Genomic DNA, 14,122 nt, shown 5'->3' with positions numbered 1-14,122 from the left:
CCATAAACCTTATCTTAGGTCTTCCTCTTTTCCTGTTAGTTGGTAGCTTCATCCTTAGCATCTTTTTCCCAATATACTCAGCATCCCTCCTCAGCACATGTCCAAACCCACGTAATCCTGCCTCTCTGGCTTTGTCTCCAAACCTTCTAACCTAGGCTGAACCTCTAATATACTTATTCCTAATTGTGTCCACCCTCATCACACCCACTGCAAATCTTCGCATCTTTATCTCTGCCACATCTAGCTCTAACTCCTGCCTTTTTGTCAATGCCACTGTCTCCAACCCATATAACATAGCTGGTCTTACTACCCTCTTGTAGACCTTCCCTTTCACTCTTAGAGGTACTCTGTCACAAATCACTCCTGACACTCTTCTCCACCCACTCCATCCTGCCTGTACTCTCTTCCACACTCACTATTACTCTGAACTATTTATCCCAAGTATTTAAACTCATCCACCTTTACCACCTCTACTCCCTGCATCCTTACCATTCCTCTATCATCCCTCTTATTCACACATATATATTTTGTCTTAGTCCTGCTGACCTTCATTCTTCTTCTCTCTAGAGCATATCTCCACCTCTCCAGGGTCTCCTCCACCTGTTCCCTAATCTCACTACAGATCACAATGTCATCTGCAAACATCGCAGTCCACGGGGACTCCTGTCTGATCTCGTCTTTCAACCTTTCTATCACCATTGCATATAAGAAAGGGTTCAGAGCTGATCCTTGATGTAATTCCACCTCCACCTTAAACACATCTATCACTCCCACCGCAGACCTCATCGCTGTCTCACTACCCTCGTACATATCCTGTACCACTCTTACATACTTCTCTGACACTCCCGACTTCCTCATACAATACCACAACTCCTCTCTGGGCACCCTGTCATATGCTTTCTCTAATATCAGTTTTGACAGTAATTAATCGTTTAACATGCTTACTGGATAAATGTTAGATATGTGCATCTGAAAACTTTACTAAGTAGGTTTAGTTAACTCCCATCCTGATAATTCAGTGCAAGTGATCTCACATAATATCTGAATTACATCTGTTTAATAAAGTTTCAACTTTCTGCTCTACCATAAGTGAGTACCATATTTGTAAGATACAAGTTTCATGATAAATTTTAAGAGCAAATGAATGAACTAATTGGTTATACGGTGTGTAATTGAGCAAACATTTACCTATTCTTTGCATTTGCTCTTCAAAAGTATCCTAACTGGAAGTTCCGTATTCAGTGGAGTCATGGGGTTGAAAAGTTGTTTTAAACAAAATACACATTTGCATATGTACACCTAAGTATATCAAAATTGTACCATATGCAGAGACGTGTGCGTGCATTTGTGTGCGTGTGTCTGCGCGTGTGTGCATGTGCATGTGTGTGGGTGCGTTTGTCTACTTTTTATGTAATGCAGCACTTGGTTTGTGACTGAAATGAGTCACTGTGTGGTTAATTCACTAACCCAGCTAACAAATAATATACATAAATAAATATTAACTGGTATATGCAAAATGCCGATGACGTAGATGATTGTATAAAAATGTAAATGCAAGCCAAATATATATATATATATATATATATATATATATATATATATATATATATATATATATATATATATATATCTATATATATATATTTTTTTTAAAGATGGATTACAACAGGAGTCCATGTTAGCTGTCAGAGCCAGCTTGATAGTTTGTGCATGTGTTGATTAGTATATGTGGCACTGCTTCAGTTTTATTATAGCTAATCAGTTTAAAATAAGTATCACTGAAGCTAATTATGCATGTATACATGAACTATAAAATATATAACAAAGTGATAAAGAGCAGAACATAAGACCAACAGCAGCTTAAAAACCCTAAAAGAACTGCTTAAACAAATTATTCCAGATAACAGGAAATCCAATAACAGACCATATTGCTATATTACAAATCATAGCCATAGGCTTTCAAGGTCTTCCTAACTGTGAGAGCCAAAATAACAAAAATAGCCAAGAGGTAACAATGAAATGGCCTGCCATATAAAAGCGTAGTGTTGCCACGTCTCATAAAGAAATACAAAAGGATCATTCCAGTTTTAGTGGCATAGAGAGATAAATCTGCCAACATTACCAAATGATCCAAGTTCATGTAATAGCTGGGACACTTGTTGGAGTAGTCATGCAGGGAGGAATATTTTGGCTTTTCTGGCTTGCTTCTCTTCATAGAAAGGGACAGTACACATGTCTAGGAACTCATTTTCATGGTAGACTCCTTGATGGAGAGTGTCAACCATGTGGGAGCTCTGTTTTATAGAGGGGCAGCCTTGAAAGGTTATGTCAGCTGTGAAAATGAATGACACAACCTTGTCAGCGTGCTCCCTGAATGACTAAGTATGCAGCAGCATGGGACACATACAAAAGGGTTCTGGACCTAAAGTGCAAACTTTTGATGGCTGTCTTTTTCTCTACTCTGCTCTTGTAGGAACAAATGGGCTGCTAGGCTTAATTTCTTCAGGGAATGAATGATCCGTATGGGGCATATGGTGAAAGGAGACTCTGATGCTCACCGAGTATTGGTGGAAAAAATATTAAAACAAAAAAAGAAATGAAAAAAAAAAACACACAATAGTTTGTAGCAAGCAACACTGTTGCACAATGGCAACAATAAAGAGGATGGGGGGGGGGTACTTGATAGAGAGGAAGCATGGTAGCATAGAATGTTAGCCTCTCTACTCATAAAGTAGACAAAGTCCAGGCTGCATTCATTGCATTAAAGTTAGAAATACTCTCAAAATAGATGAAAACTGGAAAATATGAAATAACAATGAATGCCAGAACAAAAAGCATATTAGTCTCTTTACTACTTGTTGCTAAGATAATCCAAAATAGGAAAGGTAAGTTATTCATCATAACAGCTATAGTGCCCACTGAAAAAACAGTGCCAGTTTTATGCTGTTCTTGTTTTCTTTGCACAAAAATGCAGCTTTCACCACTGGAGTCTCCAGTAAGTTTAAGTTTAATTTCATGTAATTCATAGTGCTAACATTACTGATTAAATCCCATCAAAGTTGATCAATAAAGATAGGTGGAACCCTGAAATTGATGAACAAAATGCTCAGAATAATTTGTATGTGAAACAGAACATAACATAAACAAGTATTTCAATGGTATCCTAGGCAGCAAACTAGCAAAAGTATTTCAATGGTATCCTACGCAAAACCATTTTGAACTCGACAATCTAGTTGAATGCCAGTGATATGCAGTAGCATTTGTAAATATGTTTTGCTCATTTCTTATGTGATTCTCTACACCTGGCTATTCCTGCAAATGACTCATTGAGCTAAGTGCGCTATCTCATTAAACACACACACACATTTATATATATATATATATATATATATATATATATATATATATATATATATATATATATATATCTGCCACAGAGCCATAAATTGAATCTGAATATTTTTAGAATTCATTTTCCTTTCTTTTTATTCGTTTTTGAGATGTATGAAATCTTCTACTCATATATCACTGTCTTACAGGTCTGTTGATATGACAGATAAATGCTAGCCATTGTTTCACCCATGTTTTAGTTCTGTAAATCATTATAAACTTAAGTCACTCATTTTTCTGTCAAGTGAATTTCTGTGTAATATTTTAAGTGATGCCACATTTGTAACATTAAGTCTGATGGCAATATGTTTCAGCTTGCATTATTTTCTAAGTGCGATAAAAAAGAAAGAAAGAAAAAATATATTAGTTCTTAGACAATTAGCAGTTGATTGTCCACACAGATTTTCTCTTGTCTTATATTTAATACAAATATAATGCTAACGTTATCAGTTTCAGTGGGGCAGCGCCTCCCTCCTTAATCATATCTCCAGAAATTGTATATATCGAGTTTACTATTGCAGAAAACAGGGAATGGAAAAATTCCTCAAAATAACAAATAGCAGAATAATTTAATTGCATAGTCTAAAGAATCAATCACTGCAAAAGCCAAGAACGGCCAATTAAACAAATCTTCACATTACATTATATACTTGTAAACTTTGTTAATGTAAGGCTATGGTACTTGCCATAAATCTGGATATATTCTTGGTGCATTTCTGGAATTTGAGGGTATTGTCTCCCAAATGTATATGGAGCATCACATCAGTATCACAAAAGCCCATTTGATGCAGACTGATAAACTGAAGGGGCTTCTGACAAAAAATAATTTATTTTCTTCCGTGCAGAGTCAAACGTAAGGGGCAAGTCGCAAACACTTTCAGTAAAGCCTGCTCTATGTACTGGCTTCAATCAATCAAACTTTGACAATTATTTAAGAAAAGAATGAATGAATTCCACCTCTAGTACTTTCATGTAAAAGCAGTTATAACATTTCATAAGTGAACTTTCTAAATGTTCTCATTGGAAAACAAAGCTGGGCACTACATAACGAGATGACATCATCTGATCATCAGACAATAGAGACTTTTTAAAGAAGGCATTTCTACCAACATTTTTCAGATGTCATGCTACCATGTGAATGGTAATTCTTATATTCTTATATTTCTAGTTCTTTAGTAGGTGGCCACAAACCTTCTATTGATGCTTCAAAGGTACATGCAATGCATGTTTAATCCATCCATCTATTCATCCATTCCTATCCCCTTCTTCCCATTTTTACACACTGTTAAGTTTTAATCTAATGTGTATTATGAATATTATCATGTCCCATTGAGAAACGCCATTTCAGATGTACAAATTAGCTAAGGCTTACCAAAAAGATTTGTCTTTTTAGTTTTGAAAGGCTAGGACAAAATGTTACATTGATCTTAGTATACTATCCACATCCAGAACCCTTCACAAAAAACATTGAAACTAATAATCATGTTGTTGGTAATGTAAGAATTTTTCCCACCACACAAATTATTGACCCATCTCATACACCAACATATGCTGAGGCACTTAAATCCAAACATCTTAAATTCCAAAGACTTCCTAGATATACATTCTACAAAAATAATCCCCAACAAATGCAAAAGCACTTCACCAGAACAACACCAAACACAATCCATACAGCCACACCCTTGGGAACCTCATTACAAAACCAATAAGGTAAGCCAATACACTACCCAATAATCATATGAGACTCTGTTGTCAAATGGGCAGATGTCCCACTTTTCAGGCTGAATAAGGAGAAATCATGGTCAGTTGTATATCAGGCTATAGGATCCACAAAATCATCCATACACTCAGGTCATTAGACCACAAGTACCAGCATGATTTATTCAGTCATAGTCTATGTGTGTATAAATTATCTGACATGTACCTCCATTGACTATTTGAAGAGAGAACTTGTGGAACTCTTGGATTGTATGTCTCTGGCTGGTATGTGCCTAGCACTGACTGGCATTCCACTTTCACAAAGAATGATGCCACAATATGATCAAAAGATGATTCACTCCAATGATTGGATACAATTCTGATATCATTCCAAGGGGGTACAATGTTTGTCAACATGGGAGGATATAGCCAACATAACATGCTGCTTTGCCAAAGGCAGTCTGTACCTGTCCCCTCTAGGCTTTCAAGTATTGGCTAAAACATTGTCTTTCACCATTGTGTCTTTTTCAGGCAATGCCAAATTGACAATCCTCCTGACATAGCAAAATGATTCCAGGGGAATCTAAAGGTGTCACTGCTCCATGCCAAGAGCATTAACAAGAAACTCTACTCCTTTCAGGATCTCCTTACCTTGAACAATGTGGACCTCTGTGCAGTTACTGAAACATGGATTAAAACCATTGAGAGTAACTCAACAGTGTAGAGCTACAATGCCTTCCAGACAATCAGGCCACCTACTGCACAGGCAGGGACTAAAGGTGGAAGTGTGTCACCACCAAACTCACTTCAAGACTAGTCAAACAAGATGACCTGCTTAAGCTTCACCATGTCCATGTTTCCAAAGGTAAAATTTCATATTATATTCTTGCAAGCTATATGTCACATTCTATGACCAAAGTAACCCATATCTCCTACTTGGCCTTACCAGGGGCCATCACTATTCATCCCAATACCATATGTACTGGCAACTTCAGCTACTCCATTATGAACTGGGGATACCTACATGACACCATACTTACAGGCCCAGGGATTCCTGGACTTTGTAAATACCTTGGACTAGATAGTCCATATGCTCACTAGGAGTGCAAATATACTTGAACTGGCACTCACAAAAATGGTTGTTTACCACTCCATCACCACCTCCCCGAAACTTTGCAGTGTCCTCTCTGGTAAAGTCCAACGACAAAGCTGTCTGCCCCATAATAATAATAATCTGTCTTGTCACCCTCAATAGACTCATTAGATTTAGGCTTTAATCTAATGCAAATTTCCTGCTACTAAGTGATAATCAGTAAAAATTGCAAGCCCTCAGAAACACTGAGAACACAGATGCCTATGCAGAATTGCTCAGAGAAATCCTGTACAAACATGTCAATAAATGCATAGAAACAGCTTTGCCCACCAGAAATAAGCCCAGAACAAACTCAAAAAGCAAACCTGCCTTAGGAAGTGGTACACCTGGCATAATAAATATAGACTTATTAATCTAAATAAACAAATAAGAGGGGAAATTAAGTCAACTAATGCCAAATTAGAGGTAAAGAGAGCCTTGTAGACAAAGGACAAGCACAAAGCTTTCTTTAGCTTTATCAGAATACTCAAAGGGTTCATACAACAGTGCACAGAACTGATTGTAAATAGAGCCACCTAAACAGAACAGGAAGATATAACATCTACTGGCCTACAAATTTAGTTCTAGTTTTACCCCCTCTCTCTCTCTCTCTCTCTCTCTCTCTCTCTGTCTCCAGCCATGCCCCATGAAATACAATCAAACAAATCACACCCCCAGCTATTAGGAGTGAGAAGGCCCTAGATGTGATTTCTAAGGTCAAAAACACTGCACCATTGTGCCCCAATGACAAAACGTTTTTACAATTTATCAAAAGAAAAGCAAATGGCTATTCATTTTATGCTCAACTTCTGAGAGACTTGGTTGGCTGCAGTCACCTGCTTTGGAAGCTGAAGTTAAGTGCAAACTTGCTGTACTGTATTTTAGTCTTCTGTTAAGTACAAACCTGCAGTTTTGAAAGTGCTGTATTTCATTGTTTTTGTTACCTAATTGTGTGTTTCACTGAATAGTCTGCTGTGTGTCTCTCTGCAGTTAGTTCCCCACCTACCCTCTCTGTTCTTGTCTTGGTGTTAGTGTTGGTGGTTCTGGAATTGCCCACCCCTCCTGTAAGTCCGTATTTGAACACTCCTCCTTGGTCCATCTCATTTGCTCACTTAACCGAGTACAGTGAAATCATATTCTGAGTCTAGTGTTCACTCTACTTAATACAGAGTGAAGATTTGAGAAGGCCAACCCACTTAGGCTCTTCCTTCCTCTCTCCTTGCACTTTACTAACAAAAAACTGCACTTTATTCATCTGCTTTTACTGTATTTGTGTTTCCTCCTACTTTATTTTGCTTTTGCCTCTTCTTAAAAGTACTCAGTTTTATTTATTCTGCTGCATTTATTGCTGCTTGGTAGTAGCCTGATTAAATTGTAACTGTTATTCTAAGTCTTTTGGTTTAAGCACTCGGTCTTCATACTGGTTGTTTTACATTAAGAAGGTTTGTGGTCTGCACTGTTGTGGCAGGACAGGTAGCTTGCATCCTTCTGCTAGAAATTGCTGATTGAAGGCTCAGTGTCTGCTATTCTAAAAGTGTATTAGTTCTTGTTTAAGCACTTGGGCTTCAGGCCAGTTATTCTACATTAAGAAGGTTTGCGGTCTGCACTCTTGTGGGAGGAGAGGTTGGATTCTGCCCTCCTGAGCTAGGAATTTCTGGTCACAGGCTTATTGTGCCTGCTTATTTCTGAAATCGGTGCACCTTGTTGCTGCAGCATAGACCAGATTCAGGACTGCTGAATCTAGCTTTGTTTGTATAACTTGAGCACTGATCCAGGCCATCTTTTTTTGGAGAAGGTTCCCCTGCACCCTAGTAGCAGGAGTGTGCACTTAGAACTTGTCTGACTGAAGACTGCTGGAACATGGCTCAGTTTTGAGCTTTTTTCTGGTTAATTGGGTAACTTGTTTAAATTAGTTTGTTCATTTTCTATTGTTTTGTATATAAAAAAATTGCATTTTATTCATCTGCTTTTACTGTATTTGTGTTTCTTCCTAATTTATTACTAGGGGCATTGACTACAGTGCTGATCTGAGATATCTAACAATAAGTATCCTTTTCTGTGCATTTAAAGTGTTTTTTTTATGGTGTTTGCTTTATTTTATGAAAAAAAAAAACACACAAAAAATATATATATACTTGTTTTCCACCTTTCTAAGCTAGTACAGTCCAGTTTTCAGGTTAGTGCTGAATTCAGGGCTGTGTTACAAATCTCTGTGTTTACCCATACCTTACTTGGATAGTGGGAAGTTTCTCTGTTCACCTGTGAGAGAAGGGAGCTTTGAGAAGCTTATCTGTCCCTGGAGGAGTGGTTTCAGGCCAGCAATTAGTAGTTTATTGGCCATTTTGGGCTAATTTCTATCCCTTTCATTTCCCTGATATAAAAACCGCATTTGCTCATTTTTTCCTGCCGGGCAGCGCTGGTTAGCTTGGGTATAACTATTCCCGGCTCAACAAAGTCTCCTCTTCATTTTTTTCCCTTGGAACTAGACAAACTTCCAACTTAAGCACTCAAGCCATTCATTTCTCAGCCCAGCACTTGCTCAAAACTCATAGCAAGCACTTATAAACCCTAGCACTAGTCTCCCACTATAGTGTACAGAAGGGCAAGGCTCACTATTCGACCTTACCAGCCATTCAGTAAAACAGTTCACTGTACCTAACCAGGCATGTCCAAAGGGCAGTTTCAGGTATACTCTCCAGTCCAACTGGTGCTTCTGATCGCTTTGAGGCAATGTTACAACTGCATCATGTACATAGACATCCCTCTCCTCCTACCACCAAACAATAATACATGCGAGAGATGCAACTATACAGCCAAACTGGAGGCTAAGCTCTCTCAACCCAAGACTGGATCAGACAGTCAAGAAGAGAAGGGAAATACTTGCATCATACCACGAGTCTCACATAGACCCATTAAACCAGCACCAGCAAAAAACACACATAAATACATGAAAACATACTCGGAGGCTCTGAATAAAAACCTGCAAAAGCAACAGTGACCTCCAAAGCAGACATGCAAGTAACCTCCACCCCCAACACAATACATGAAACACATACTTCACAAAACCAGTGTGCCATGCAATCACAGCCCTTAAGGAAAATAACATACACGACATACTAGTAATAGGTGACGCTATAGTCAGGCACACTGATGTCCCACTCACTAGGCTGAAGAAGGAGAAGGTTACTGTTAGCTGCCTGTCAGATGTCAGGATCCGCCACATAACACAAGCACTGAGGTCACTCCAAAACAAGTACAAATACAACTTTGTCATTGTCCATGTTGGTGTGAATGACCTGAGCCGTACCTCTCTGGATTACATGAAAAGAGACATGGAAGAGCTCTCTGATCATGCAGCCCAGGCCGGTATGACCGTGACCTTGAGTAGCATCCTGTCCTCACCAAGAATGATACCATGGTATAAAGACAAAATTATCAATTTCAACAATTGGCTAAGTTTCTGGTGTCATTCAAAGGGATCCAGTGTCTGTCCACCTGGGATGACATGCTTGACAAGCCGCGCTGCTTCGCTAGAAACGGCTTGCACCTGTCACCCTTAGGCTTTCAAATACTGGCCAAGGCTCTTGCTACCACCATAGTGCCTTATTTAGGCAAGGCTCAAAAGACAATCCCACTGTCAGAAATAGCACAAGTAACAAAAAAGTGTGGGTAATGCTACTCAGTGCCAGAAGTCTAAACCTCAAAATGCATGCACTCGAGGCACTCCTCAGTATGGAAAAATTCGATATATATGCAGTAACAGAAACCTGGTTTAAGGCTCCAGAGACCACCCCAGCACTACCAGGCTACAACTCATACCATACATTTTGGCCACAGAACCCGGACCAAAATAAAAAAGGTGGGGGCATATCCATATTCATCAAGGATACCCACACCTCCAGGTTTGTGGCACAGCACGATGCTTCAGAGATCAACCAAGTGGAACTAACAATGGGCAAAACTGCAATTCAAATTGTAGCTTGCTACAGATCACCCACCATGTCCCAGGACTCACATTCCGCATTTCTGGAAACAGTGGGAAACATAAAGGTCCTACCAAACACCCTAATATTGGCTGATTTCAATTACCCAAACATTAACTGGGAAAACTACTCAAGTACTAACTCTCTTGCCCAACATTTCCTAGAATTTATAAACTCAAATGCTCTGGATCAACTGGTCAACACTCCCACCAGAGGTGACAGAATATTGGACCTGGTCATCACCAACATGGTCGACTGGTGTTCAACACCGGAGGTCAACACCTCACTGGTTAGATCTGACCATAAACAAATCACTTTGGATATCCACATTCCCCCCACCCTCAGACAAGGAAACCACAGTGAAAAACTTTTCAAAAGCAAATTTCACATTACTTAAGACTGAGGTGGAAAGTTTCAAAGCCCCCATGCTAAAGGATAATGCTGTCCAAGCTGCAAAATTCTTTACTAATGCATTCTACGGGCAGCTACAAGAATTCATGGATCATGCTCTCCCAAGAAAAAACAAGACTCACTCCTCCAAGAAAAGCAAGCCAGTCTGGTGGACCCCTGCCATAAACAAGCTATATAATAGAAGGAGGAAACTAGTACAGAGAAGAGTAAAATCCCAAGAAGGGCAGACATCTCTGATCAGTATCAGCAAGAAACTGCAATCGCTCATAAAATCATCCAAGGCTTGCTTTGAAAGAAAAATTGCCAAGGACTCCAAAGATAACCACAAGGCATTCTTTAGCTATGTCAAGAATCTAAGTGGCAATACTCAGATCTGCTAGGAGTTAGTGCAGAATGGCACAAAATACACTTAACCGACCAATGTCACAAACATCTTGGCAGACAGGTTCAGTCCAAACTTCACCCCCCCTCTCACACCGAAAAAGGGCCCATAATCATACAAGAAGAATGTAGAGCCCCTGAAATCACAGACACTCAGATTAAAACAGCCCTCTCCAAAGCCAAAAACACAGCATCAATGGGACTGGACGGTGTCCCATACTGTGTCCTACACAAACTCAAAGATGAACTAACCCCTCATCTAAACACACTGTTCAAACTCAGCCTCTCCACTAGCTACGTACCCATAGAGTGGCACACAGCAATGGTTATTCCACTCCACAAAGGTCAAGCCACAACAGACACCTGGAACTATTGCCCTATAAGCCTGACTAGCTTGGTCTGCAAGGCTATGGAGTACATCATCATGGAACTCATTAACATGGACATTGGGAATCTCCAAACACTCAACCCTACCCAGTTCAGCTTTGTTAAGGACACATCATACCTCCTAAACCTGGCGAACTTTTTTGAGACAGTTACCAAGGCTATAGACGAAGGAAAGCTGGTACACGCAGCCTACCTAGACCTCGCAAAGGCCTTCGACACCATTCCCCATTATGGTATTATAGACAAGCTCACCAGCCTGAACATAAACCCCTACATCACAAGAAGGGTTGCCAACTGGCTCACGGACAGAGCACACATGGTGAGAGCTGTGGGAGCTAGGTCCGACTCTAAACCGGTTACAAGTGGTATTCCCCAGGGCTCAGTCCTAGGACCCCTCCTGTACGGCATATACTTCTCAGAGGTACAGGCAAGCACAGGAGGACTATGAATGACAAGTTCACAGATGACTGCAAACTAGGGGCTATAATTGACTGTCTGGCTGACACAGACATCCTCCAAAAGGGTCTCACTGAGACGGATACCTGGTGTCAAAATCATTGCCTCAAGCTAAATGCCGAAAAGTGCATAGTCATCCCCTTTGGAAAAAACAAAGTACACACAAACTACCACATAGGTGGTAGTCCCCTAAATACTGAAGACATAATAAGGGATCTGGGGACCCAAGTAGATAGTAATCTCGCCTTTGATAATCACATTGCCAAAGTGGTTAGAAAATCCTTCTATGTGGACCTAATCACAAAAAAGTTTGCATCCACATCAAAAGAGGTCATTGCACCCCTCTACTCATCATTCATCAGACTCATCAGAGAGGACAATGCCCCATTTAGGATGTACCTTACAAGACACCTGCAACAGCTGGAAAGGCCACAGATGTACCTCACCAAGAGGGTCACTGGCCTCAAACAGATGCTCTATGCAGCTTGACTGAAGAAACTCCAGCTGTACTCGGTTGTATATCGAGAGGTGATCTCTGCCTGACATACAAGGCCATGTTCAACCCAGAATTGATGGACATGCTCCACCTAAAGAAAACCTTATCCCCTTGAGCCACATGCTCTAGGGATCTAAACCTCACCACAACAATAAATAGGATGTGCTGGAGGCATAGATTCCTGTCGCACAGACTTCCCATGCTTTGGAACAAGATTTCAGTCTACATTAGGCAGAGCTCCTTGCTAACACTCTTCAAGAGAAACCTTGACAAGTGGATGGGAAACAGAAAGTTTACTCCAGAGATCACTTCAGTAGCTCTGCTGGACATAGGGTTGCCACCTTTTCAAATGGCCAAAGTGGGGCATTTTTGGTACAAACATCAGATTTTACAGGCCGACACATACCCATGGCCAGTGCAAAGGATATAACTTAACTTTTTTGCCTAAATAAAAGCTTATTCTTGTAGCATTTTAGTTGCTTATTCTGTTTCTTATAGCATTTAGGTATTTCAGATACAGAATAACTGCTTTATGCAACTATTACATAAAATATAGGAAATTATTTTGTCCTAAAATCTCAGGACATTTGCCATTTTTATAATTTTTTGTCAGGACACAACTGCCCAAAGAGGGACTGTCCCTCACAAAGTGGGACAGGTGGTAAACCTAGCTGGACATAGGCACAGGGAACTAATCTATGGGGGCGGCGAAAGCCAACACATTCAGGCTAGGCTTATAAATGCCTTCAGGCAGATAGCCTAGTACCTACCTATGAAGCTATGAACCTATGAAGTCACTAACTTTCAATACTGATATTGTTATCAAGGGTGCTGATAAAGGTGGTGCAGTCATTGTAGTAAACTCAAAGTATTATTGTTCTAAGATGTTTAAAATGCTTAATACCACTGAGTATTTGCCTATTAATAGAAGGGAAGTTATGACTATTATTAATAAATTCCGCTGTGTACCATATGCATTTAAATGGTGAAATTTCATGGTTTTTATAGACTTTTTACATGTACCCACACCCAAGATACCAGTCAAATATTCTTGACCTAGTCCTCATCAAAGGGGTGTCCATTGCACCACCACAAGTATAGAACCCTCACTGGTTACCAAAGCTAATTAAATCCTCCTACAGGATGGCGTAAATAATTTCCAAGCTCCTGTTCCCACAGACAGCTTAATTTCACTCCCCTGTCCCCTCCAAGCATCACACAAAGCATTCCCTCTACATCTCCTCCACCTTGGATGTCCAAAGAGCAAGTCATTAGTGCTCTCTCCAAGGCCAAAAACACAGACTCTATGGGACCAGATGGCATCCCGGGTTCAGATTTAAATGGTCTAAAACATGAATTAGCAACTCCTTTAGCTACTCTCTTCAACCACAGCCTGAGTACTGGTGTTGTCCCTGCTGGTTGGAAAACAGCAACTGCCACCCCCTTCATAAAGGGGGTACAGCAACAGACCCTAGGAGCTAAAGACCCATAATTTTAACCAGACTTATCTGAAAGGCCATGGAATGAATCATCATGGACCTTATAAATAAAAATATAGATGATCTCCAAACCCTTGATCTGACACAGTCTTGTTATGTCAAAGGCAGGTCATGCCTGTTAAACATGGAGGACTTGTTTGAAAATGTCATCAGAGCCATAGATGAAGGCAAATCTGTACAAACAGCTTACCTTCAACACAGTCCCACATTTGGGCATCACTGATAAACTCTCCCAGTTGAATATCAGCCCTTATGTCATCAGGTGGGTAGCTAACTGGATTGCAGACAG

The 14,122-nt window shown here is 40.0% G+C and overlaps 1 protein-coding gene across 1 annotated transcript in view; it reads left to right on the top strand.

Moving 5' to 3' along the window:
- LOC122798305 (cadherin-7) overlaps nucleotides 1-14,122 on the top strand; it is a 705,913-nt gene that overhangs the window by 493,345 nt on the left and 198,446 nt on the right. The window lies entirely within an intron of this gene.

The sequence above is a fragment of the Protopterus annectens genome, chromosome 3.part1 (genome assembly GCF_019279795.1).
Source record: "Protopterus annectens isolate FY-2018-M chromosome 3.part1, PAN1.0, whole genome shotgun sequence".
Classification (NCBI taxonomy): Eukaryota; Metazoa; Chordata; order Ceratodontiformes; family Protopteridae; genus Protopterus; species Protopterus annectens.
This window is presented reverse-complemented; position numbering and strand designations above follow the sequence as displayed.